The 24,131-nt window shown below is 49.0% G+C and overlaps 1 protein-coding gene and 1 long non-coding RNA gene across 2 annotated transcripts in view; both read right to left on the bottom strand.

Annotated features, from left to right (window-relative positions):
- Positions 1–18,717, bottom strand: part of LOC132322293 (uncharacterized) — a 55,189-nt gene extending 36,472 nt beyond the window's left edge. Inside the window, exons 1-2 of the transcript XR_009485078.1 lie at positions 18,313–18,717; positions 16,596–16,688 (exon numbers count right to left, since the gene is read on the bottom strand). The gene's annotated coding sequence lies outside the window, so the exon portion shown is untranslated. The remainder of the gene's footprint in view (positions 1–16,595; positions 16,689–18,312) is intronic.
- A 1,481-nt stretch (positions 18,718–20,198) lies between these two features.
- On the bottom strand, positions 20,199–22,211 carry LOC132322356 (uncharacterized). Its single transcript, XR_009485106.1, has 3 exons — positions 22,141–22,211; positions 21,373–21,498; positions 20,199–21,041 (listed from the first exon to the last, which is right to left on the bottom strand). It is a non-coding gene; the product is annotated as an uncharacterized LOC132322356 (long non-coding RNA).
- Between the last annotated feature and the right edge of the window lie 1,920 nt (positions 22,212–24,131).

Raw genomic sequence — 24,131 nt, 5'->3', positions numbered from 1 at the left:
GTGTGTGGTCAGCAACACCTGAAAGGGACCTTCGAATTTAGGTGTTAGAGGTGTATTATTCCATGATTTAATCAGTACCCAATCCCCAGGGTGGATATTGTGCACATTTGTATCATATGGAGAGGTCTGAGCTATATATCCTTGTTTTCTAAGGCCCTCTAATGTTCTTCCAATAACTTTTAAATATTTTTGGGTAGCTTCTTCTCCATCTGAATAATCTCCAGCACTGTAGGGGGATAGTAAGAAGGGGAGCCCGAACATCATCTCATAAGGGGAGACCCCTATATCCGCTCGGGGTCTTGTTCTAATACGTAACAGCGCCATAGGTAGGCACTTCAGCCAATTTAATTTAGTCTCAGATATTAATTTTGTCAACACATTCTGAAGTGTTTTATTCATCCTTTCAACTCTCCCTGAGCTCTGGGGATGCCACGGAGTATGCAATCTCCATTTTATTCCCAAGGCTTCGATTACTTGCTGTAAGGCCTGAGCAGCGAAATGAGGTCCTCTATCAGAATCAATAATATTCACTAAACCATACCGGGGAATGATTTCTTCCAGGATTTTCTTTGCAACCACTTCCGCAGTCTCCTTTCTGGTGGGAAAAGCTTCTACCCAATGAGTGAGGTGGTCTACTATTACTAATAGATGTTTGTATCCCTGTACTGGAGGCATTTCCGTGAAGTCAATTTGTATGTTTTGGAATGGTCTTAAAGCTAATTCTCTTCCTCCAGGTTCTATTTTTCTCATTACTTTTTGGTTTATCTTTTGACAGATTACGCATCCTTTAGTTATTGTTTTAGCCAAATTGTACACTCCAATGCATATGTTTTCTCTTAGGAAGTGATCGCATAGTCCCTGGGTTCCCCAAGGTGTTAGTTCGTGTATTTCTGTTAATATCTTTCGGGCTAGTGCTTGGTTCAGAAACCTCCTCCCATCTTGGGTTAACCATTCACCCAGCTCCCCTTGATATAATTTAAGTTCCTTCATCGCCTTTTGTTCTTTATCACTGAACACTGGCCTAACTTCTTCTTCCTTTTGTCCAGCTTTCCTTTCTAACTTGAAGATCTTAATTGGTTCCCCTGATTCCAAGGCTGCCTCCTTGGCCATTTGGTCAGCAAGTTTATTCCCTTTTATCTCAAGGGAATCCCCCTTCTGGTGTCCTTTTATATGCACTATCGCTATTTCTGTTGGCTTTTGTAAAGATTTTAGTACTAACTTTATTAACTCCGTGTGTACTAAATTCTTCCCTTTAGAATTTAAATACCCACGCTCCTCCCAGATTTTGCCAAACGTGTGGGCTATACCAAATGCATATTGCGAATCTGTGTAAATAGTGCCATAGTCTTTCTCTAACAAATCTAGTCCCCTCTTTAGTGCATATACCTCACAGCACTGGGCTGACCAATTCGAAGATAATTTCCCTTTTTCTATGACTTCCATGTATTTCCCATCTATTATCGCATACCCAGAAGCTCTTTTCCCAGCAATCACTCTAGAAGACCCGTCTGTAAACAACACTCTCCCATAGGGTAAGGGTACATCTCCAAGGTCTTCCCTAACCTTTGTTTGCATGTGTATTAATTCAAGACAGTTGTGTTCTATATTGTCCTTTGGTTCTCCAGAAAGGAATTGGGCGGGATTAAGACACTTAGAAGTAGCAAATTCTAGATTATTTGTATCTATTAGAATAATTTCATATTTTAAAATCCTAGGATCAGTGAGCCATTGCTGGGCTTTTTGGCTAAGAACTGTCCTAATATCATGTGGTGTGTGTACTCTAATCTTTCCGTGGAATGTTAATTTCTGGGCTTCCTCTATTAAAACTGCTGCGGCTGCAATTGCTTGCAGACATGTTGGCCACCCACGTGCTACAGGATCTAGTAATTTTGAGAGAAATGCTACAGGTTTCCGAGAGCCTCCCCATTCTTGGGTAAGTACCCCATAGGCGATTCCTTCTTCCGCACTTACAAACAGATCAAATTCTTTCCCAAGATCTGGCAAACTCAATACGGGGGCTGAAGATAATTTATTTTTTAGATCTTGCAATTGCTGGTCATCATCTATTGTCCATTTGATTGGTTCCTGGTCTACTAGGTTATTGTACAAAAATTTCACACTCTGGGTGTAATTGTCTATCCACAATTTGCAGTACCCAAATAATCCTAGGAGTTTTCTTACGTCCCTCTTAGTTTTAGGGGCCGGGATAGAAAGAATTCCTGTGATCCTTTCAGAACTTAATTTTTTATAACCTCTTCCAATCACGTGTCCCAGATAGGTGACTTCAGATTCTACAAATTGCAGTTTATCCCTTGATACTTTAAGCCCCTTTTCCCCTAGGAAATTTAAGAGTTGTATACTGACAGTTTTGACTTCACTTTCCTGTTCTTCTGATATAAGCAAATCATCAACGTATTGCAGTATTTTTATTCCTTCTTTAGGATGAAATTGATCTAATAATTCTTCTAACGCCTGCCCGAAGAGATTAGGGGACTCAGTAAATCCTTGAGGTAAGCGTGTCCACCTTAACTGCATTTTCCGTTTTTTATCCGGATGTTCCCACTCAAATGCAAACCAATCTCGGCAATCTTCTGCCAAGGGACAGGACCAAAAGGCATCTTTTAGGCCTATGGTAGTAAACCAAGCATGCTGTCTTGGGATCTGACTTAGCAATGTATATGGATTGGATACCACAGGATGTCTCGCAACAGTCTTTTTATTTACTTCTCTCAAGTCTTGGACCAATCTGTATTTTCCTTCAGCCTTTCTAATAGCCAAGATGGGGGTATTATGAGGGGACATACAGGGTTCTAGAATGCCTTCCCTTAATAAATGTTCAATCACAGGTGCCAAACCCTTCCTTCCCTCTGGTGATATAGGATATTGTTTCACCCGTATGGGAGGAGCGTCTCTGCGCATCTCTACCTTGATCGGTGGGATGTTCAAATATCCATATTTTCCTTCTTCTGCCCATACCTCAGGGTGAATCCCTTCTAAATCCCTTTCTGTTAACCTCATAAGTCTGACCATCATTTTTCCATCCTCTGGTACAATCCCTACTCCCAACAGGACTTGCAAATCTCTCCCCAGCAGATTGGTTTCTAGTCTAGGCAGATAGATAATATCTACTGTACACTGCTTTGAATTTCCTTTTATTTCCATGTTCTCTACCACTGGAGCTCTAAACGGCTTCCCATCTACTCCCAATATATCACAAGTTTTATTTCCAATGTTCACCCCCACCGGTAATCTATTAATGCTGGATCTATCTGCTCCTGTATCTACAAGGAATTCAAAGTCTTCATCCTGGGGACCCACACAGAAATTTACTAGGGGCTCTTCTTGGTGTCTCATTGGATCCCCTAACGTAAAGAGCCCCTGACACCCCTAATCTTCGCCCCTCAAGGCACGTTCCAAGGCTTCCTGTTCTTGTGCGATCACCTCATCTCTACGCAGTTTCCTGCACTCTCTTCTGAAGTGTCCAACTTGCCCACAATAATAACACACCCTTTCATTAGGTACTCCTTCTATCCTTCTTGATTTTTCCCCTTCCTTTCTAAATCCTGGTTTTTCCCAATATCGTCCTACTGAGGGTGTTGGTTTTCTTTGACCTGTTTCAGGTGATCCGTGGGCTGATAGATCTTTATCAGCCCCTGCACTTTCTCGAGCTACAGCTACCATTATTCTGGCTTTCGCCTTTGCCTTTTCTTCTTCTCTCCGAAGGTAAACTCTCAGAGCCTCTTTTAATAACTCATTTATACTTTTCTCCTGCCAATCTTCGATTTTTTCTAACTTCCTCCTAATGTCGGGCCAAGACTTCATAACAAATTGTACTTTTAAAAGTACTTGTCCCTCTGGACTATCGGGATCTATATTAGAATGTAGCTGAAAATTCCTTCTCAATCTATTGAGCCAACTTGCTGGAGCCTCATCCTTTTCTTGGGTACCTTCAAAGGCTAATTTGGTGTTACTACTGCGAGGGACTGATTCTTTTATACCTTTTATTATCAGAGACCGGTAGTCTCTCATATTCCTTCGGCCTTCTTCGTGATTCGGATGCCATCCCGGGTCTACTAGAGGCATCTTAAGGTCTCCAGGTGGCCCGGTTCTATTCTCCCTTTCCCAAATCTTAATACCTGCTGTCCTGATCATTCTGACCTCTTCAGGGCAAAATAAGATATTCAGTATGGAATCCAATTCTCCCCAGGTGTAAATGTTAGGACCAAGGAACTGGTCCACCTGGTTTGAGATGCCTACTAGATCTTCGACTAAATTTCCTAACTCCTTTTTAAAACTCCGAACCTCAGAAGCCGTGAGTGGTGCGTTTACAAAACCTACCCCTCCCAACATCCCGGCCATTGGGACTTCTCTGAGGGGCATCATCTTTTCGGGTTTTGATGCCTTTGACCTAGTGTTACACCAGGGGCCATCAATATTATTGCCAATTTGGGAAGTCACCTGGAATGCAGAATCTTGCTGGTCACTAGAAGAAGGAGATGAACTCAGATTCCAATTAAGAGGTGGTAAGGGGATAGACACAGGTGAGGGAAAGGAAGGTGGGTCTATGGTACTGGAATCAGGAATTACCTTTGGGGATAATGATGAGAGGGTTGGAGAGGGAAGTGTACACGTAGCGGTACTGGGCGGTGATGGAAGGGTAACTACAGGGGTTGGTGAAGGTCCGAGTTTAGAGTTAGGGGTGTTGGAAGGAGGCGAAGTTAAAAACGCTGTTGAGGAAGGGAGAGTGGTTGGAAGAGAGGTTACTGGGGCACACGGCAAGGGGGTTGGGGTTGAGGAAGAAACTGGAGTAATCGGCGGGAGAATAGGTACAGGATTAGAGTCTTGCGTAGGGGCATTAGGAGGAGGTGGTAGTGGGATTGGGGAGGAAGGAACCAAAGGTAAAACCGGGAATTCTGGAAGAGGAACATGAGGCATTGCCGGGTAAATGGGAGGGAAAGGAGGAGGAGGTAAGTAATCAAGGGGGTCCCACTTTTTACTAACTTCTTCTCTACTTTCATTCTTTTCTTTCTCTTTCTCCTTTAATTTACAGATCTTTACACTTCTTTCACTCACAGCCCCTGCCTGCCAACAGGCAGCGTACATTAACTGTTCTACATCAGGATTCTCTCGAGTTCGTAAATAATGATTTAATTGTGAACATATCCATGGGTCATAGGTCCCATACCAAGGCCACTTCCCTTGTAATTTGAACTTTGGCCAAATTTCCGTACAGTAATGAATCATTTTAACTTGGTCAAGGGTCTTAGTGGCTTCTTGAGAATCCCAGTGGTCTAATAGCTGTCCAAGTGGACTGTCTAAGGGAATACTTCTTACCTTCTTTTTCCCTTTGAGGGGGTTTCCTGTCTTACTTACACACTGACCCATCCTTAAATGAGAAAACTAGAACCCTAAATGTGCCCCTACCCGAATGAAAATCTACAGACGGGCAACACAAACCTGTAAGTAATTTAAGTGCTTCTTAGTTTTTTCAACTAAATGAGTAACTCCAACTCAAGCCTTTTCCCCCCTTGTAAGCTAACTTAAAACCCTCTCTCACACTCCTACTCTCATACTAAAGGGTAACTATCAGGATAGGGTTCACTCTCTCTCTCTCTCTCTTACCCGGGTAAAACTCTTTACACTCACACTTTTTGGTTCCAAGCTGTGCCTTGGACCTTTTCCTGACTCTACCTTGGGGCCTATCCTAGTGATTAGACCCCCTACATGTACCCCCACGCCTTGCCTCTGCTTTAGAGACTCTTGAGCACTCTTTTTCGACGCAAGCCAGGGTCCCTAGTATTAGAATCCCCTCCTTGGGCACCAGGACCTTCCCTTGTCTAGTCACCCACCAGGCAGGACCACGAGTCCGAAACCGCGGGCTAGACCGTCCTGCTCTAATACTGTATCCACCTTCCTCACTTTTTTGAACGGAGGTAGGAAAGTTCAAGGAGACTCCGTGGGGTTACCCGGGGGTATCCCTTCCCAGGAACTGGGATCAACCCAAGCGGGGCCCGACCCCTTTACCGTCCGCCGGTCCGGCTTGGCTATCCCTCCCCAGTGGAATAGCCTAGGTGAAAGGGATGTGTGCAGGAATGTGTGATGCCTGTCCTTGCCTTAACCTAAAGACTCCCCACCCCAGTGCTCTTGGGCCGTGGGTTTACGATCTCCTCCTCGAGATCGCGGCAGCGCACCACCTGCAGTACGTCTGACCCGGTCCTGGGAAGTGAGGACCCTCGTGGGCGCTTGGTACCGGTAGTGCCTGGGGGCACCCTATCCTGCGTGTGACTCACCCAATGTCTAGGTACTCCACACGCCCGGACCTACCTAGACCGCAATGGTCTTATCAAGGGAGACCTAACCCTGGCACGTGCCACTCACACCTGGCTATCCCCTGCACGCCCAGAGTGGGGGGCTCTCTATCCCCAGGAGACGACTCAGTCAGCTGTTTCTCTCGCTTCCCCCTGTTCCCGGCCGGCCCCCTCGCGGGAGTCCGGAACCGCGGTACTAAGGGGTCCTCACTCACTTCGAGGGTCCGAGCTGCCGGCCCTCGTCTCATTCACACATCATTCGCTCGCCTCCTACGCCCGCCACCCACCGGGGTTACTTACTCCTCCGGCGCTCCTCGTCGTCGCTGTTCCCAGGCTGATCTCCTTAGTCCAGGTAGCCAGCTGTCCTGGAGGTCCAGGGCGGGCGGCCGTCCCGTTCCTGGCGTCCTCTTCAGGTGTGGCTCTCCCGGACGAGCCCCCAAAATTGTAAGAAAAAAAAGGGCAAGGAGACCTGCTCCTTTTGGATGCCTTTATTACGTGATCAGCTCTGGGGGGGTGGGCCGAGGGGTCGCGCACACCACCACTGCTCCCTTTGGCGATGCAGAGGAGGAGAGAGAGACAGTTTTGCTTCGCAGCAGAACTGGGGCTTCCGTCCTCACGGGCGTGCCTAGGAAGACAACTCTGGCTCGCTGTCTAGGGTCCTCATTCTGGTCCAGTTCCAGCAAAGTCACGGTGACACCCAAAAACTTGCTGGCAGAGTAGGAGAACCCTCCGCCGACATGGCTCATAGCTTGGCTTGTTGAATTCTTCCTTGGTTTTATGGCCCTTTGGTTTGAGTTCTTAGAATGTCTCTTCATTTGCATATTTCCCAGGAATGTTATCGGGTGCCATCTTAGGGAGCAGGGGAAGCGCTGCCCGACTAGGGGCAACAAAGACATCAGTAAGGTAGGGGATTAAAAGTTTAACATGCAACAACTATTAACATTCTTAACTGTTCAACGTTTCTAATTGCATCAACCTACAAACGTATTCTTAACAGTTACAGTTTCAACTCAACATTTAACACCTCTGAACTTGTTCATAACATAATGAACCAAATCCCTACCAAGATGAGCCCCAGCTGTCTAAATTTTGGAACAAAAATGAAATTAGAAATACAAAATCACCAAAATTCTGGAAAGCCCTGAGAGGATTGTAGTGGATCTGTGGAAAGAGGGCTTATGTTATGGTACCAAAAGACTGGGAGGAGAGTTGTACATTAGGCATGATAAAACCATCATTCTTTTTACTCCCTTTACTTTACAAGAAGTGACAGTCAGTATTTAGGGATTCCCCTTTATGATGAATTAAAACATAGAAAAAGAGACCTAATTAGAGGAACACAGAAATGGGGGGATGAAGAGTGTTGTGTCGTGTTGGACTGTTCTGTTTCCCCCTCAATTTGTAATGGTTCAGGCTTGGTTCACTCCACCCTCCTCCACACTGCCCGTCATCCCTGCTCTTCCTGAACCCATGTATCCTTCTTTTGATCCCTCCCTGGTGCCCTGTCCGTCACTTGGCGCTCCCTCACTTCCTTCTAGAAACTTTTAGCTGGAGCATCGAGTGATTGGCTCAGGAGCCAGGGCCCCTCTCTCAATGTATCCCCATTGGTCTGCTCCTAATGTCAAATCCAGAGGGGTATTCCACTCCCCTCTGGTTTTCCATTCACCCAAAGGCTGACTGTTTCCCTTGCTCCATATAAGCTGATGCATCCCTGTAATTTTGTCTTCAGCTGTGGAATTCCTCAGGATTTATTAAACCTGACTGCACCCTCGACTGGAGTCCACTCTCTTATTTTGTCTGGAGTCCACTCTCTTATTTCTGTTGGCTGTTGCCACAAGCCTCATCCGCCACAGGGAGCTGTCTCCACGTGGAGCAGTCTCCTTAGGTGCTGTCCAGGGTAGTGCAACCCAGGATAGCGCCCCCACTGCAAGCGGTGCTGGACGCTTGCCGGGTGAAAGGGAAGGACAAGCCTTCACCACAAACTTAGCCATAGCTTGCCGCTTCAGAAGAGTAGCCCCCAGAGAGAATTATTGAAACCTATGGCCCTGCCACTGGGGCACAGGAATGCTCATGGGGATATAGAACCCCCATTTGCATGCTAAGATTACAATCTTGTTGTATTGCACTAGTTTATTATGTTGCCGTTTTTTGCACTGGGTGTTTGGTACATGGTCTGTCCCATTTCCCCGTTCCCCCCAAAAGCCCAATGGCAGTTGTTATGAGTTGATTGTAATAATGTTGGGAAAAGAATGGGGAGTTGTTTGTTGTGGGGGAAGGGAAAGTGTCCAGGACTTGGTGAGGGGAGAAGGTGGACAACTCGAAGAGTGAAGGGGCCGGAGCACCAACCAATCACTCGACACCCTGGGGAAATGATTGGTCCAGAGTGAATATCGGTAAGGACCAATCAAAGCGCCCGAATTCCACCAATCGGTGAGCGGATCCAAACCTTACCAATCCTGGACCGGGGACTGTTAGAAAAAGGGGAGTTTTCTAGTCTTGGGGTTCTTCTTCTTCTTTTTGTGTTCGTGTTTGTTAGTGAAAGAACCCAGCGTGCGCTTGACATGCTGTTTTGGATTTTGAGCTGTTGTGTGAGGATCTGGGCTTATCCTGGATTCTCTGTTCTCTCTGACTTGTTTTTAAATAAACGAGAGCCTTTTTCAACCGTTTTCTGAAATTTGGCCTCGTTCATTTCCATGACAGCAATGGTTTGTCCCAGGTTTACTCCTCTCCTCACCCCTTCCTCACTTGTATCTCATTGGCTGTGGCCCCCTTCCTCTGCCCCCCTTCCCCTCAGCTTAAAATCCCCCCAGGAGGAGATCCCCACCCTCTTTTCCACCTGGGAAGTGGAAAAGTCACCTGGACCATCTGGTGTCTCCTATCTAGGAAATAAAATAGGACATTGCTCCTGAGAGAAGAGTGCCCTTCGTCTTTTGCCTTTGTCCTATGTAAGATTGTAAGGGCTGATGTCCATAGCTAGCCGGATCGGACCCAAACTACCTGCCAGGCACAATTTTACACAAGCTCTTCTAGAAGTGATTTCTAATGAGACAGACTTAGTCTTAGATTTGTTATCAGCACAAGATCGCCAAATATGGACCACCATATACCAGAACTGGCTAGCCCTAGATTACCTGCTGGCTGAAGAAGGAGGGTTATGTGGAAAGTTCAGTTCATCTGAATGCTGCATAAAAATTGATGATCATAGGGAATTAATTAAAAATATTACCAGCAGAATTAGAAAACTCACACATGTACCAGTACAATGGCGAACCCCATTGATAAAAGCCAGTAGGTGGGATAATATCTGGAATAGAAAATGGTGGAAAAATATACTATTAATAGTGGGAGGGGCACTCATAGTTTTGATTTTCCTTCGTTGATTAATACCTTGTCTAATAAGAATGATAAATAATATTGTCCAGACTTCTCTTGCAAGGCTGAATGATGAGAAAATTATGATGATGAAAGAAAGCCAAAGAGAAGAGGAAACAGGGAATGCAAGAGATGTATGAAAAATACCAGTTAAGGAAATTTTACAAAAATTATGAAAGTCCAATTTAATAAGTTAAGGTTGATGTGGGCAAAAGCCCGATCAAAGAATTAGAGAGGGGATTGTTATAAGTAAAATAAAATTTAATTTTTTAGAGACTGAATGGTTAATTAAATTGTAAAATATGTATATAAGGTTGACTATTTTATTAATGCAAGTAACAGATTATAACGGGTTGTAAAAGAAACCAGCTGTTGAGTATGTATGGAGGGAGAGTGTAACAGAGGAGGAGATAGGGTGTCAGTCTTTGTGAAATTACTGAGAAATTTCCAGAAACATTACATCATGAAAGACAGACATAATTTGAACCAGGACTGAAAGAGAGACCAGACAATGAGGGGCGAGAACGTCAAAACTATTGGTCCAGGACGACCCAAGTGATAAATCAATCAGAGACTGAAAAACAGACCAGTCACAGCATGGATCCTGAGCAACCCAATCAGTTCACTGAAAAGACTTTTAAAAGGCCTGAGGTGGCGACAACCCTGGAAACGCACCCACTATTGCAGCTCCTTTGTTCTAAATTCTTGATACAGTCTCAGGCTTATACAGAGACTTAGCTTCCAGTTGTTTGTTCTGTAATAAACAGACTTACCTTTTTTTCATGCAATAAGCCTCATTTTTGTTCTTTAAAAATTTATTCTTTTTAAAGTCTGTCCACGACACCACAGCTCTCACTTCACATGTGCATCTGCAGGACAGCAAGTGTGGATGTCCATATGACACGAGTTTGTGAGGCTTGGTTCGAGGCTTGAGGGAGAGCTCTCTTCTGAAAAGAGCCTTGGGCTGCCCTCTCAGGAGGTGGGGTATCTCAGAGGCTGCTGAGAGAGGCCCATGAGAGACAGCTCAGAGGTGGAGCTGGAGCTACTGTGGAGAGGGACGAGGACGAGGGTGAGGAGCTCAGTGGTTCCTCCCCACCACTTCAAAGGGAATAGCATTGTCTTGGAACAGTCTTTACTGCCTGAGCCAGAAGTATAAGAAACCTGTGGGAGGAGACCCTAGGGACAATGGGGTGGAGATGCCTTGGGAGGGCACTCCCCCATAGGTGTCCGTCAACTATGGCTTCCTCCCAAAGATCCAGAAAGTTCTGTGGTTCCCCCTTCCCCATTGGCCTGTATGTTGGTGCCACCCTCTTCCCCTCATTTCATTTGTACATCCCCAATCACTCCAATCCTGCTCCTCCCCTGGTCCCCTATCCCATTGGTTCCTTGTACCCTAGTCCCTCCTACCCGTTACAATGTATAAACCCTGTTCCCGCCCAGCTCCTTGCTCTTTTGCCACATGCTTCCCTTCAGCTTGGTTGTTTCCCTGCTTCTCTCCTGCCTACCCTGCCTGCGATCCTTCACTGCTCCTTCAATAAACCCAGTTGGACAATCAGCAGAGTGTGCAGAGTCCTCCTTCTTCAACTGATTGGACCTCTTTAAACCATCCGGGATAGTGTACGCGTGAGGACAATCGAGGAGACAGCTCTCCTGGGAGTTGGACCACCTGCCCAGGATCCCCTCAAGTGGGAGAAGCTGCTGTGGAGGGTCTTCCCTCTCTCCTCTTCCCCTCCACGAGCGACGCGCAATCCCGCAGAAACCCCTGATGGTATAATTGTCCCTGAAGCACCAGTTAAGCCCCGGGGTTTAGAGCTGCAAGCACAGAGGCACTGCCTGTTTTCCACCCCGGGGTGTCTCTCCAAGGCTCATAGGCAGTCTTCAGCTGACAAGCTGCATAAACTCGGTCAATGCCATCCTCTGGAAGCAAGAACAGATCACTGTCCACCTTGAAGGCTGCAGCACAATAGTGAGCCATACCAGGCTGAAGGGTGTCTTGGTGACACCTCCTAGCCAGAACCCAGGCACGCTGCCCAGCTGCCTGATGTTGGGTCTGAGTGCCACCTCGGGCCCTCCATTCGTGCCCGAGGGGAGGCACGGTGAACACTGCCCTTTGTTCCTTAACTGGCTAAACACCCAGTCTCTCCCTAAACACCCTCCGCGGCATTGTGCTGCTCGGCGGCTCGTCACCAGCTGAGGGACCAGTGTCCCCAGACCACCTGTGGTGCTGCTGAAGCCGCCTGCCGCGTGTGGCCCGGGAGGGAGGCAGCGCTGCCCGCAGCCCGCGGCCTCCTTGCCCCCGCTGCCGCCATTTCTCACGGGGCCGTGAGGGGCGAGCACGGGGCTGTGGGGCTGTGCCGGCCCCGCTTCCCGGGCCGCGGCTCCAGCTGCTCCCGCTGGCTCCGAGGAACCGCTGCAGCAGGAAAAAACGTTTGCATTTATTGGGGTGCAGCAAAATCTGCCCCTGGGTTTCTCCTTATGTGCAGCTCTGTCCAGTTTCCTGTCCGTTCGTTGCTCGCCAGATCCCTGTTCTCTCCCACTCCCTCTCTATCTTGCTGTCCCTCCAAAGCTTCAATAACGTCCATCCTGCCCCAGCTCAGACTTCGCTCTCTCCTGCTCCCTCCTGCTCATTCTGCGTCTCTTCCTCTTTGCCTGCTGCCCCTTCCCGCAGCTCTGCTCCCGTTCCCTGGCCCTCTTTTGCTCTCGTTGTCTCTTCGTTCTGCTTGCTGTCCCTGTCTCTTCTGTCTCTATTTCTCGGGTTCCGCTCCCTGTGCCACGCTCGGCTCAGAGTCCCAGGCGAACTGCCCCGGCAGCCGTTCTCAGCAGCCGGGACACGGCGGGGAGCTCTGCTGCAGCGGCACGACAGCGGCGAATCGGGCCCGGGAGAGACGCCTCGGCCCCGGGGCCGGAGCGGGGCCGCTCCGAGCCAGCGGGAACAGCTGGAGCCGCGGCCCGGGAAGCGGGGCCGGCACAGCCCCACAGCCCCGTGCTCGGCCCTCACGGCTCCATTGGGAAAGAACGGGGACACAGCGAGAAACCAAGGGACGGGTAGGTGGAGAGAGCAACACACAAGGAGAAACCCTGGGTTTTTGTTGCAGCCCGTTGAATCCAGAGGTATTTTCCTACTGCAGCCTAGGAGGTATTACTTGCTCAGGTTATGATGCCCAGGAGTCTCGGATTTTTGCCCAGCAGCTGACTGACCCTGGCAGGAGAAAAGACAATGCAAGAGGCAATGTTTGTACACTGCAAGAGGGATAATCCCACAGTGTGCTTCAGATGCCCAAGGATTATTGTCTTCAGAGATGGGTTCCTCTGGCTCTGGTGTCTCAGCAACAAGGGACCAAGAGGCATGTCAGCTCTCCCAGAAGCAGACGAGGCATTTCAGAAATCGTACTGCAGGGCATGACTATGCATGTCCCACAGCTCTCAGTTCACATGTGCATCTGCAGGACAGCAAGTGTGGATGTCCACATGACACGAGTTTGTGAGGCTTGGTTCGAGGCTTGAGGGAGAGCTCTCTTCTGAAAAGAGCCTTGGGCTGCCCTCTCAGGAGGGAGAGTATCTCAGAGGCTGCTGAGAGGCCCATGAGAGACAGCCCAGAGGTGGAGCTGGAGCTGCTGTGGAGAGGAGAGGGACGAGGGTGAGGAGCTCAGTGGTTCCTCCTCACCACTTCAAAGGGAATAGCATTGTCTTGGAACAGTCTTTACTGCCTGAGCCAGAAGTATAAGAAACCCTCCAAAACCCCACAGGGTCCAGAGATGCCTTCGAGCATCTCTCTGGCAATTGCTGCTGACAATATCCTCCCCATGCACTGCAGGCAACAGTCAGCCTCAGAGAGCTCTGCCACGTTTCTTGGACAACAGCTTTGCTGCACTCACACCTCCAGCTTTGGCTCTAGATGCTCGAGCTGGAGTGGGCATGGGGAAAAGCCGGCAGGACCACAGTGAATCTGAGTCATGAGCCCAGGACAGCAGTTCCCTGCTGTGCTGGTTTCTTGCAGTTCCTCACTTTCTCCATCTTAGATGGGCACTCTGTCACTTCTTTCCTCCTGGAAAGCCTCCTTCTTCACAATCCTACATTCCAGTCTTAATCTCCCTGAAGCAAAACTTAAGTCCCAAAACAGCAATTAAGGAGCCACACACAACCTGCAACTGCCGCACTAGCTCAAGCAAAACACCACAGCACGCTTCCTGTGTTTTGTTCCACCTTTGACTTTTTCCCATAGTGAGTGAGAAAAGACTGTCATTTTTATTATAATTATTGTCTCTGTTATTAAATTAATTTTTAGTGATGTGACCAATATCACATTCCTTCCCCTCTGTACCTCACACAGCCCAGCTCCAGCTTTCTGCTCCTTGCTCCCCTTTGAGCGCTTTGGGGAGGGACTGCTACATCCCCCATGACCTAAGTCAGCATCTCAGGTCTCCCTGATGTGCTCAGCACTGGACAGCCATCCTTCCCAGAACATCCTTCCCTCTCTGCCGAGGCCTTCCTGATTCAGGGCAGCATCCCAAATGAGCCTTGCAGAGAATTTTCTGCATGTCACTCCTCAACAGCGTGTCCTTATTCTGGTGCAGGAAAGCCTTTTTAATGTCCATTGCTGGGAAGGCAGGCTGAGGCTGGCACAAACAGGTCCTGTACTGGCACTGCAAGTTTGTCAGAGCTGCTTTCACAGCCCCAGCCATGCTCCCAGCTCTGTGCATTCTGCCCTGTGACCACGCGGCAGATATCGCCAAGGAAGCTGCCTTCCCAAGAGCGTCTCCCTGGATGAAGGGGGAATAGCCCAAATGAGCACCAGACGCTCACATAGGCAGATGACAGCAGCAAAGCCAAAGAAAACAGGAGAGGCCTTCTGTTTGGGGTTCCAACCGCTGTTTATTACAGAGAGGCTGAAGCCCCAAGCAGAGGAGGGTCAAGGGTATATAACTGACTAGGGACAGGCAGGGTAAAGCAACTGGGAAACAATGAGTAAAAGGATAAGGGGCGGTATGGAGGCAGAGTGAGTGGATAACAACCAATGGGGAGGTACAGGAAGCATACATGAACGAACTAGGAAGTAGGAAACAGTGAACAATTTGGAAGTGGGGAAGGGACTGCGAGTGGTGTCACAACAGCAATTAGCATAGAGAACAAAGAACTATGGGAAAAGATTTTGAGTTGTCACTACAGCTTAAAGTGTTGGATCATCCCAGAGTATTTCTGGCCCTCCTTCCTCCGCATGAGATACTACATACCCCAACAGAAACAGCCGCAACAGGCAAGAACTTACTGCTTTTAGAAATCTATATATTTGTATATTACCACTGAAATACGTATATTTTCTAGTAACAAAAAATATTCCAGTTGGTACTGGCAACATTTACATCAGGACGGTGTAGGCTCAGGTGATTCCAGCTCTCCTATTAAGAGGCACTCAGCCTTGACAACGATGGGTTGAGGTGAGATGTCTTCCCCTAGGTACTTGTACAGCTGGGTGAACTCTGCTGCAGGGGTTAGAGAACAGTCCTCACAGATATTGATTAAGAGCAGAGTCAAAGGATGAATTGCACTGTAGCAGTTTCCACAGAGCACTGCTAGGAGCTGCCTTGGCACTCCAGCATGGTGTCAATACTTTATTGCCCTCAGAAGAAATAAGTAACTCAAAGGAAAGCCAGCTCACTTGTATCTGCTCAGGTGATTTGACATGACTGTGGCACCAATCTGTATGCCAAGCAGCAGCACAACCAAGGCTGCAGCAGTCCCTAGAATATAGTTCTCACTCAGCTCACAGGGTCCAGCAGTCTCAGCCTTTTGCCCAGGAGATGATCCTGGCAGGAGAAAAGACAATGCAAGAGGCAATGTTAGTACTCTGCACTAGGGATAATCCCACAGCACGCTTCAGACGCCCAAGGATTATTGTCTTCAGAGAAGGGTTCCTCTGGCTCTGGTGTCTCAGCATCAGGGACCAAGAGGGATCCTGTAAAGTTCTCATGGAGAAGAGCCCAGTGTGTGCCAGGGAGCAGCACTGCCCCAGACTTTTCCTCCAAGCTGCAGGAAAAGGCTGTGTGCTGGGCAGCTGCAATTCATCCATGGAGAGCACTGCAGGGACACAGCAGAAATGCTCCTATCTCCTTAAGCAAATATCACCCAAGCTCTCAATTCCTGAGTGTCCCTGAGGCTGAGCAGGTATGCCAGTGTCCTGTATTGCCTCTAGTTCTTTATCTGAGCCTGGCACACTGTCATTTTCTTCCATAGGGAAGGTCTCTGACAAAGTCTCAGTATCTGTCTCTACACAAAAAACATTGGACACTTTAACCAGAAGCCACTGCCCCTTACCACAAGCATGGTACCAAGGCCTGAGCATTCTGGCGAGTGGCAGTGAGGAGCCTGCTGTCCCCAAAGACAGTGGCTGTCTAAGGAGCAAGACATTCAACAGCAGGATTTTCTGCAATGCAACAAGAAATGCAGACCCAAACCACCCAAGACTTAATTGACCAAATGACCCACCTTCAGGTTCACCCTCACACTTGGGGTCCAGCTTCAAGCCATCCCTGAGCCTGAGGTTTGGCAGGGGCAGCCAAGACTTCATGGGATATTATTTCTGCCTCCATGCTGTGCTGAGTGTGAGGCAAACACAAATTCAGCACAGGCCTTTTCCCAACATCTGGATGCCAATGTCTGCACACAGCAGCTCTGGCCAGTAATGGTACATCTGCAGCAGCAGCTGGAGATGCCCCTGGCAATCATCTGGAATCACAGCTGTGAGCAGACGCTGTGCTGGACCATCTCTATGGCTCACTCCAGGAGGTGTGAAATGGAGTGTCCCTGCAGCAAGACTCTGACTGAGCGCTTCTGGCTGTCCAGGATACAGCACATCCCTACAGCAACCAAAAGCTCGGCTTCCCAGATCCCAGGGTTAACAGAATGGGATAAACTAACCAGATGGGACTTCATCCAAGGCTGTCAGGAGCTCCTCTGCAACATCAGGGAATCCTTCAGGAAATCCTTCAGGAACCGCATCATAATTCTTCCCTATGTTAGATTTAGAAAAGTATGTTATACCTATGAAGGTGTATTTGTCATGAATACCACAGGGAAAAGGAGTGGTCATTCTTGTGAAGGCAGTAGAGATTGACTACTCACGCCTGAGGTACCAGCTCGGAATCAGCATGGTGTCTGACTCTAGCTCAGGGGTTGAAAGAGCATTGTCTGTGTCCACAACTACAACCAAACACCAAAAGAAGTTACCATCACATGCACTGCACTCATGGTCACACCTCAAGGCCTGCATGGGGAGGGTACCGACAGGGCACACACAGGTGGTTCTGTATTCTCACAGCTGCAGGGGGGTCTGGCTCCCTTGGGACACTGAGGTGCTCTCACATGAAGTGAAAAGCCATGGCGTGCCCACATGACCAATAGGTAGGTCACCCCTGGGGCCAGGCTGGTAGGCTGGATAACCAGAGGTGAGTGATAACCAGAACGGAGTGATGGATTACCAGTGCTGAGGTTCTGGACATGAACTGCCCCTTCCCACCTCCTTGCCCCTTAGGAACCTCTCTCCATGCTGCACCGTAAAGCAGCTGCAGCCCCTCACACCACTCCTGGTGTGTCTGCCCCACTACCCACACCGTGGTGGCCTCCTGGCTCAGCCAGCCCTAGTCCTGGCCCCGCTGCTGCCAGCCAGGGCTGTGTGCTGGCCCCTGCCTGCCTACCTGCTCCCTGCCCAGGTGTTGGAGCACTCTGGGCATTCTGGGCTTGCAGGGCCAGGAGAAAGAGGAGCAGGAGGAAGTGGCTCCAGACCATGATCCCCCTGCTCGCAACGTTCTGCTGCTGCTGCTGCTGCTGCAGTGTTGCCCAGAGCGAGCACTGAACAACACAGTGGGGCTGTGGAACCTCACATCAAACCGAGCTCTGTGACCTCATGACAAAGTGGTGTCTGTGAACTTCCCAATGTACACCCATGTTGCCTATGAATCCCTGGTCCTCCCTTCTCTTGAATTTCCTTATTCTGCAGCGGAATGGAAGGAGCAAAATGGAGAAGGGTTGATGTATTCGGGGAAGGAGCACTTTGAATGGGAATGCAGAGGCACTCACGTCTTATTCCTCAAAAATCCCATATCAGAAACCCTGTATTGAATGCAGCTGTAAAAAAACCAAACAAAAATGTCTTTCCATGGTAGTATTTTTGTCTGACAGCATTCTGGCAAGAAACCTGCTTTTCCCATTACTTCTGCTACAGTTTCATCACCTCTGATGGCAGCACTGCTTCCATCCTCCACTGTCACACAAACATGGGTGTGCAGTGCTCACACTTCTCCCAAGTGAGCCTGGTGTATTCTATTCCCTTTCCACTTCCAATCCTACTTCAAGCTCTCTTAAGAAGCTCCACTAACTCCTGAGCCAAGATCCTTTTTCCCTTTGAGGCAGACATAGCCCATGTGCCACCATCAGGCCTGGTGTCCTGTAGGGTAACCCACAGTCAAAGCCCCACACTCCTGCTGGGAACACCAGGGTGCCAGATATTCACCTCTAGAACCTTCCTTGTGCCTGGGTCACTGCAAGTGGCAGAAGTGAATACCACATACGCCCCAGATCCCTCAAGCAATCATCCAGAGGCTCCTGTGACCAATATGACATTCCTTCCCCTCTGTACCTCACACAGCCCAGCTCCAGCTTTCTGCTCCTTGATCCTCTTTGAGCGCTTTGGGGAAGGACTGTCACTTCCCCCATGATCTAAGTCAGCATCTCAGGTCTCCTTGATGTGCTCAGCATTGGACACCCATCCTTCCCAGAACATCCTTCCCTCTCTGCCGAGGCCTTCCTGATTCTGGGCAGCATCCCAAATGAGCTCGTAGAGAAGTTTTTGCATGTCACTCAACAGCGTGTCCTTGTTCTGGTGCAGGCAAGCCTTTTTAATGTCCATTGCTGGGAAAGTAGGCTGAGGCTGGCACAAACACGTCCTGCACTGGCAGTGCAAGTTTCTCAGCACTCCTGTCACAGCCTCAGCCCTGCTCCCAGCTCTGTGCATTCTACCCCAACAGAAACAGCCGCAACAGGTGTCCTGATTTGAGAGGAAGTGAATTTTTGCCCTGCTGTGGTCAAACCAATAAGTGCTCAGATTTGAATATTGGCACCTGGCGTGGGCACTGAGGACATGGATACGCATCTGAGAACCCAGGTGGGTTAAAAGCAGAGAAGTCTGAGGGCGAAGCTCTCTTGGGTTCCGTCCCTGAAAGAGGTCAGACCTCCCCCGCCTGGCTCTGGGCTGGGGGGCGGGGGAGGGGAAGCCACGAGGCCTGAGTGAGGTAGGCCAAGGCCTTGGACAGAGAAGGGAGGTGAAGACCTCTGCAAGATGGAAGGGTGGAAGAACTCTGAGAGACATCAGGGAGCCCCCCAAAGAGAGAGAAAGAAAGAGAGAGAGAGAGAGCGCGCGAGAGAGAGAGAGAGAGAGAGAGAGCTTGTGCCACTTTGAAATTTGATCTCATGTGCTGGCAGCATGGCCGGCAGGGAAGGAGAAGGGGGGTGATGAGAAGGTGCCTGCTGGCAGGGCAGCGTGGGAGTACTGGACAGGCAGAGCCTCATATTTAAACCCTTTTCTTAGATGATGGAAACCTTACAAATTCTGATCTTCCTGGAGCTGAATGAAGAGAGCGATAGAGATGGAATAGCAGGAAATGGGCAAGTGTGATGCAAGATTGTGTAAGTGAAAGATATCTGAGAGAAGTTGCGAAGAATCTTAGGTGAGAGGAGATGATGGAGTGGCCTTTGGCTAGACTTTTCTTGTATAGCCATGGACAGAACCATTTTTCCTGTGACACAGAGACTGCGTTTCATGGGATGCAATGGCTCAGAGCCAAGAAAGTGCAGTGAGATGTGATGTGAAAGAGTGCGTGAACAGAGATGATGGGTGAGAAGGGTGGTGGTGCCCTCAATCTTTGGTGAAGGAGAAGACCTCTGTTCTTGAGACACTTCAGCCCCAGGGGGTGACAAGTGTCCCAAAAGTAAGAGACTGTGCTCTTTCAGAACGGGGCAAAGCACCCTTAAAAGGAAAACCCTAGAAGCAGCTCTGGTCCCTGCGCAGTGGTGAGAGCACTGAACATAGAAGGAAGAGGGCACAATAACAAATGTTCTCCAGGCGGTGCCACGTGTGACATAGAAATGGTGCAAGAGGGACTCCTCTCTTCTTGATGAACTGAGAACTGATTATCTGAAGAGTGGTGATAGACTGAGAGTTAGTGATCGAGGGTTGGTAACTGAATTGAGAATCCAAGGTATGGTGGTACTGTCATGTATTAGGAATTTGGTGGGAGGAGGAGAAGGAATGTTTTTAGAAAGTTTCCATTCTGAGTTCTTTGTGTGTTTCTTTTTATAAATATAGTTGTAAGTTAATAAAGTTTTTTTTCCCCCTTTATTCCTAAGTTGGAGCTTGCTTTGTTCTATTTCCGGTCACATCTCACAGTAGACACCAGAGAGAATGTATTTTAATGGGAGCACTGGCATTGCGCCAGAGTCAAACCATGACAACAGGCAAGAACTTACTACTTTTGGAAATAGATTTATTTTCAAAATCACAAAAACAATCATCATCCGCTAATAGAAAGTATTGCTATCATTATCACTAAAACTATCAGTATCACTATCACTAAAATAATCACCATGCTTTAACATCAAGTATTACTGTCACTAACAGAATCACTATCACTATTTATGACTATCACTATCACTAATCTTCATCCTCCAACATAAAGTATTCCTCCTGGTACTGGTAGCAGGGGCACCAGGATGCCGTGGGCTGAGGTGAGTCCAGGGTAATCCAGTAGTCCCGTGAAGTGGCACCATCAGCCAGAGCACAGAAGGGACACGTGGACAGAGGTGATGGGTCTGCGCGCTTGTTCTTGTACAGCTGGGCAAGCTCTGCTGCAAAGATCTCAGGAAACAGAGGGCAGCTGTCCCCGACCCTCTTGGCTTGGGGTCTCTCGCCACTTCCTGATCCTTCTCCTGATTCTGTTTCAACTCTAAGCAGGCCACAGCTTTCCCAGGAAGAGTCCCAGTCTTGTCCTGTTGCCTCTTTGTCTTCCTGGGCCCTACTGCAGAAAAAGATTTCCAAGACTCCTCATAGATACGAATTTGGAGTACAGCTAATACATTGCAATGCAGCAGTTTCCACAGAGCTGCCTGGGCACTCCAGCAGGGAGCAAAAACTTCATTGCCAATGGCAGCAATGAATAACTCACATGTCTCTCTTCAGCAGCTGATACATGACTATGTACCCAACCACTGCTACAAGCAGCAGCACAGACGAGACTGCAATAGACGCTAGGAGGTACTTCTTGCTGAATTCCCACTGTTCAGGAGTCTCGGCTTTTTGCCGAGCAGCTGATTCTGACAGGAGAAAAGACAATGCAAGAGATAATGTTAGTACTCTGCACTAGGGATAGTCCCACAGCACGCTTCAGATGCCCAAGGATTATTATCTTCAGAGATGGGTTCCTCTGGCTCCGGTGTCACAGCAACAGGGACCAAGAGGGATCCCACAAAGTTCTCATGGGGAAGAGCCCAGTGTGTGCCAGGGAGCAGCACTGCCCCAGTTTTTTCTTCCAAGCTGCAGGACAGGGCTGTGTGCTGGGCAGCTGCAATTCATCCATGGAGAGCACTGCAGGGACACAGCAGAAATGCTCCTCTTCTTCCAAGACAGCATTGCCCAAGCACTCACCTGAATATTCCTGAGGCTTAGCAACTGTGCTGGTGTCCTGTATTGCTTCTCTTTCTTCATCTGGGCCTGGCACACTGTCATTTTCTTCCATAGGGAAGGTCTCTGGCAAAGTCTCAGAATCTGTCTCTACAGAAAAAACATAGGACACTTTAACCAGAAGCCACTGCCCCTTACCACAAGCAGGGTACCAAGGCCTGGAAGTAGCAATTAGCAGTGAGGAGCCCGCTGTCCCCAAAGACAAGAGGAATCGACAGCTGGATTTTTTGCAATGCAACAAGAAATGCAGACCCAAACCACCCAAGACTTAATTGACCAAATGACCCACAGAAGGAATACCTTCAGGTCCACCCTCACACTTGGGGTCCAGCTTCAACCCATCCCTGAGCCTGAGGTTTGGCAGGGGCAGCCAAGACTTCATGGGATATTACTTCTGCCTCCATGCCGTGCTGAGTGTGAGGCAAACACAATTTCAGCACAGGCCTTTTCCCAACATCTGGATGCCAATGTCTGCACACAGCAGCTCTGGCCAGTAATGGTACATCTGCAGCAGCAGCTGGAGATGCCCCTGGCAATCATCTGGAATCACAGCTGTGAGCAGACGCTGTGCTGGACCATCTCTATGGCTCACTCCAGGAGGTGTGAAATGGAGTGTCCCTGCAGCAAGACTCTGACTGAGCGCTTCTGGCTGTCCAGGATACAGCACATCCCTACAGCAACCAAAAGCTCGGCTTCCCAGATCCCAGGGTTAACAGAATGGGATAAACTAACCAGATGGGACTTCATCCAAGGCTGTCAGGAGCTCCTCTGCAACATTAGGGAATCCTTCAGGGAATCCTTCAAGAAACCGCATCATAATTCTTCCCTATGTTAGATTTAGAAAAGGATGTTATACCTATGAAGGTGTATTTGTCATGAATACCACAGGGAAAAGGAGTGCTCATTCTTGTGAAGGCAGTAGAGACTGATTACTCACGCCTAAGGTACCAGCTCGGAATCAGCATGGTGTCTGACTCTAGCTCAGGGGTTGAAAGAGCATTGTCTGTGTCCACAATTACAACCAAACACCAAAAGAAGTTACCATCACATGCACTGCCCTCATGGTCACACCTCAAGGCCTGGATAGGGAAGGTACTGACAGGGCACACACAGGTGGTTCTGTATTCTCACAGCTGCAGGGAGGTCTGGCTGCCCTTGGGACACTGAGCTGGCAGCTCTCACATGAAGTGAAAAGCCATGGTCTGCCCACATGTCCAATGGGTTGATCAGGCCTGGAGCCATGCCGGGAGGCTGGATAACCAGAGGTGAGTGATAACCAGAGCAGAGTGATGGATTACCAGTGCTGAGGTTCTGGACATGAACTGCCCCTTCCCACCTCCTTGCCCCTTAGGAACCTCTCTCCATGCTGCACCGTCAAGCAGCTGCAGCCCCTCACACCACTCCTGGTGTGTCTGCCCCACTGCCCACACCGTGGTGGCCTCCTGGCTCAGCCAGCCCTAGTCCTGGCCCCGCTGCTGCCAGCCAGGGCTGTGTGCTGCCCCCTGCCAGCCTACCTGCTCCCTGCCCAGGTGCTGGAGCACTCTGGGCATTCTGGGCTTGCAGGGCCAGGAGAAAGAGGAGCAGGAGGAAGTGGCTCCAGACCATGATCCCCCCCTGCTCGCAACGTTCTGCTGCTGCTGCTGCTGCTGCTGCTGCTGCTGCTGCTGCTGCTGCTGCTGCTGCTGCTGCTGCTGCTGCTGCTGCTGCTGCAGTGTTGCCCAGAGCGAGCACTGAACAACACAGTGGGGCTGTGGAACCTCACATCAAACCGAGCCCTGTGACCTCATGACAAAGTGGTGTCTGTGAACTTCCCAATGTACACCCATATTGCCTATGAATCCCTGGTCCTCCCCTCTCTTGAATTTCCTTATTCTGCAGAGGAATGGAAGGAGCAAAATGGAGAAGAGTTGATGTATTCGGGGAAGCAGCACTTTGAATGGGAATGCAGAGGCACTCACGTCTTATTCCTCAAAAATCCCATATCAGAAACCCTGTATTGAATGCAGCTGTAAAAAAACCAAACAAAAATGTCTTTCCATGGTAGTATTTTTGTCTGACAGCATTCTGGCAAGAAACCTGCTTTTCCCATTACTTCTGCTACAGTTTCATCACCTCTGATGGCAGCACTGCTTCCATCCTCCACTGTCACACAAACATGGGTGTGCAGTGCTCACACTTCTCCCAAGTGAGCCTGGTGTATTCTATTCCCTTTCCACTTCCAATCCTACTTCAAGCTCTCTTAAGAAGCTCCACTAACTCCTGAGCCAAGATCCTTTTTCCCTTTGAGGCAGACATAGCCCATGTGCCACCGTCAGGCCTGGTGTCCTGTAGGGTAACCCACAGTCAAAGCCCCACACTCCTGCTGGGAACACCAGGGTGCCAGATATTCACCTCTAGAACCTTCCTTGTGCCTGGGTCACTGCAAGTGGCAGAAGTGAATACCACATACGCCCCAGATCCCTCAAGCAATCATCCAGAGGCTCCTGTGACCAATATGACATTCCTTCCCCTCTGTACCTCACACAGCCCAGCTCCAGCTTTCTGCTCCTTGATCCTCTTTGAGCACTTTGGGGAAGGACTGTCACTTCCTCCATGATCTAAGTCAGCATCTCAGGTCTCCTTGATGTGCTCAGCATTGGACACCCATCCTTCCCAGAACATCCTTCCCTCTCTGCCGAGGCCTTCCTGATTCTGGGCAGCATCCCAAATGAGCTCGTAGAGAA

This window comes from Haemorhous mexicanus, chromosome Z (assembly GCF_027477595.1).
Source record: "Haemorhous mexicanus isolate bHaeMex1 chromosome Z, bHaeMex1.pri, whole genome shotgun sequence".
In the NCBI taxonomy this organism is placed as follows: domain Eukaryota; kingdom Metazoa; phylum Chordata; class Aves; order Passeriformes; family Fringillidae; genus Haemorhous; species Haemorhous mexicanus.
The sequence above is the reverse complement of the archived record's forward strand: the minus strand, read 5'-3'. Positions and strand labels throughout refer to the sequence as shown.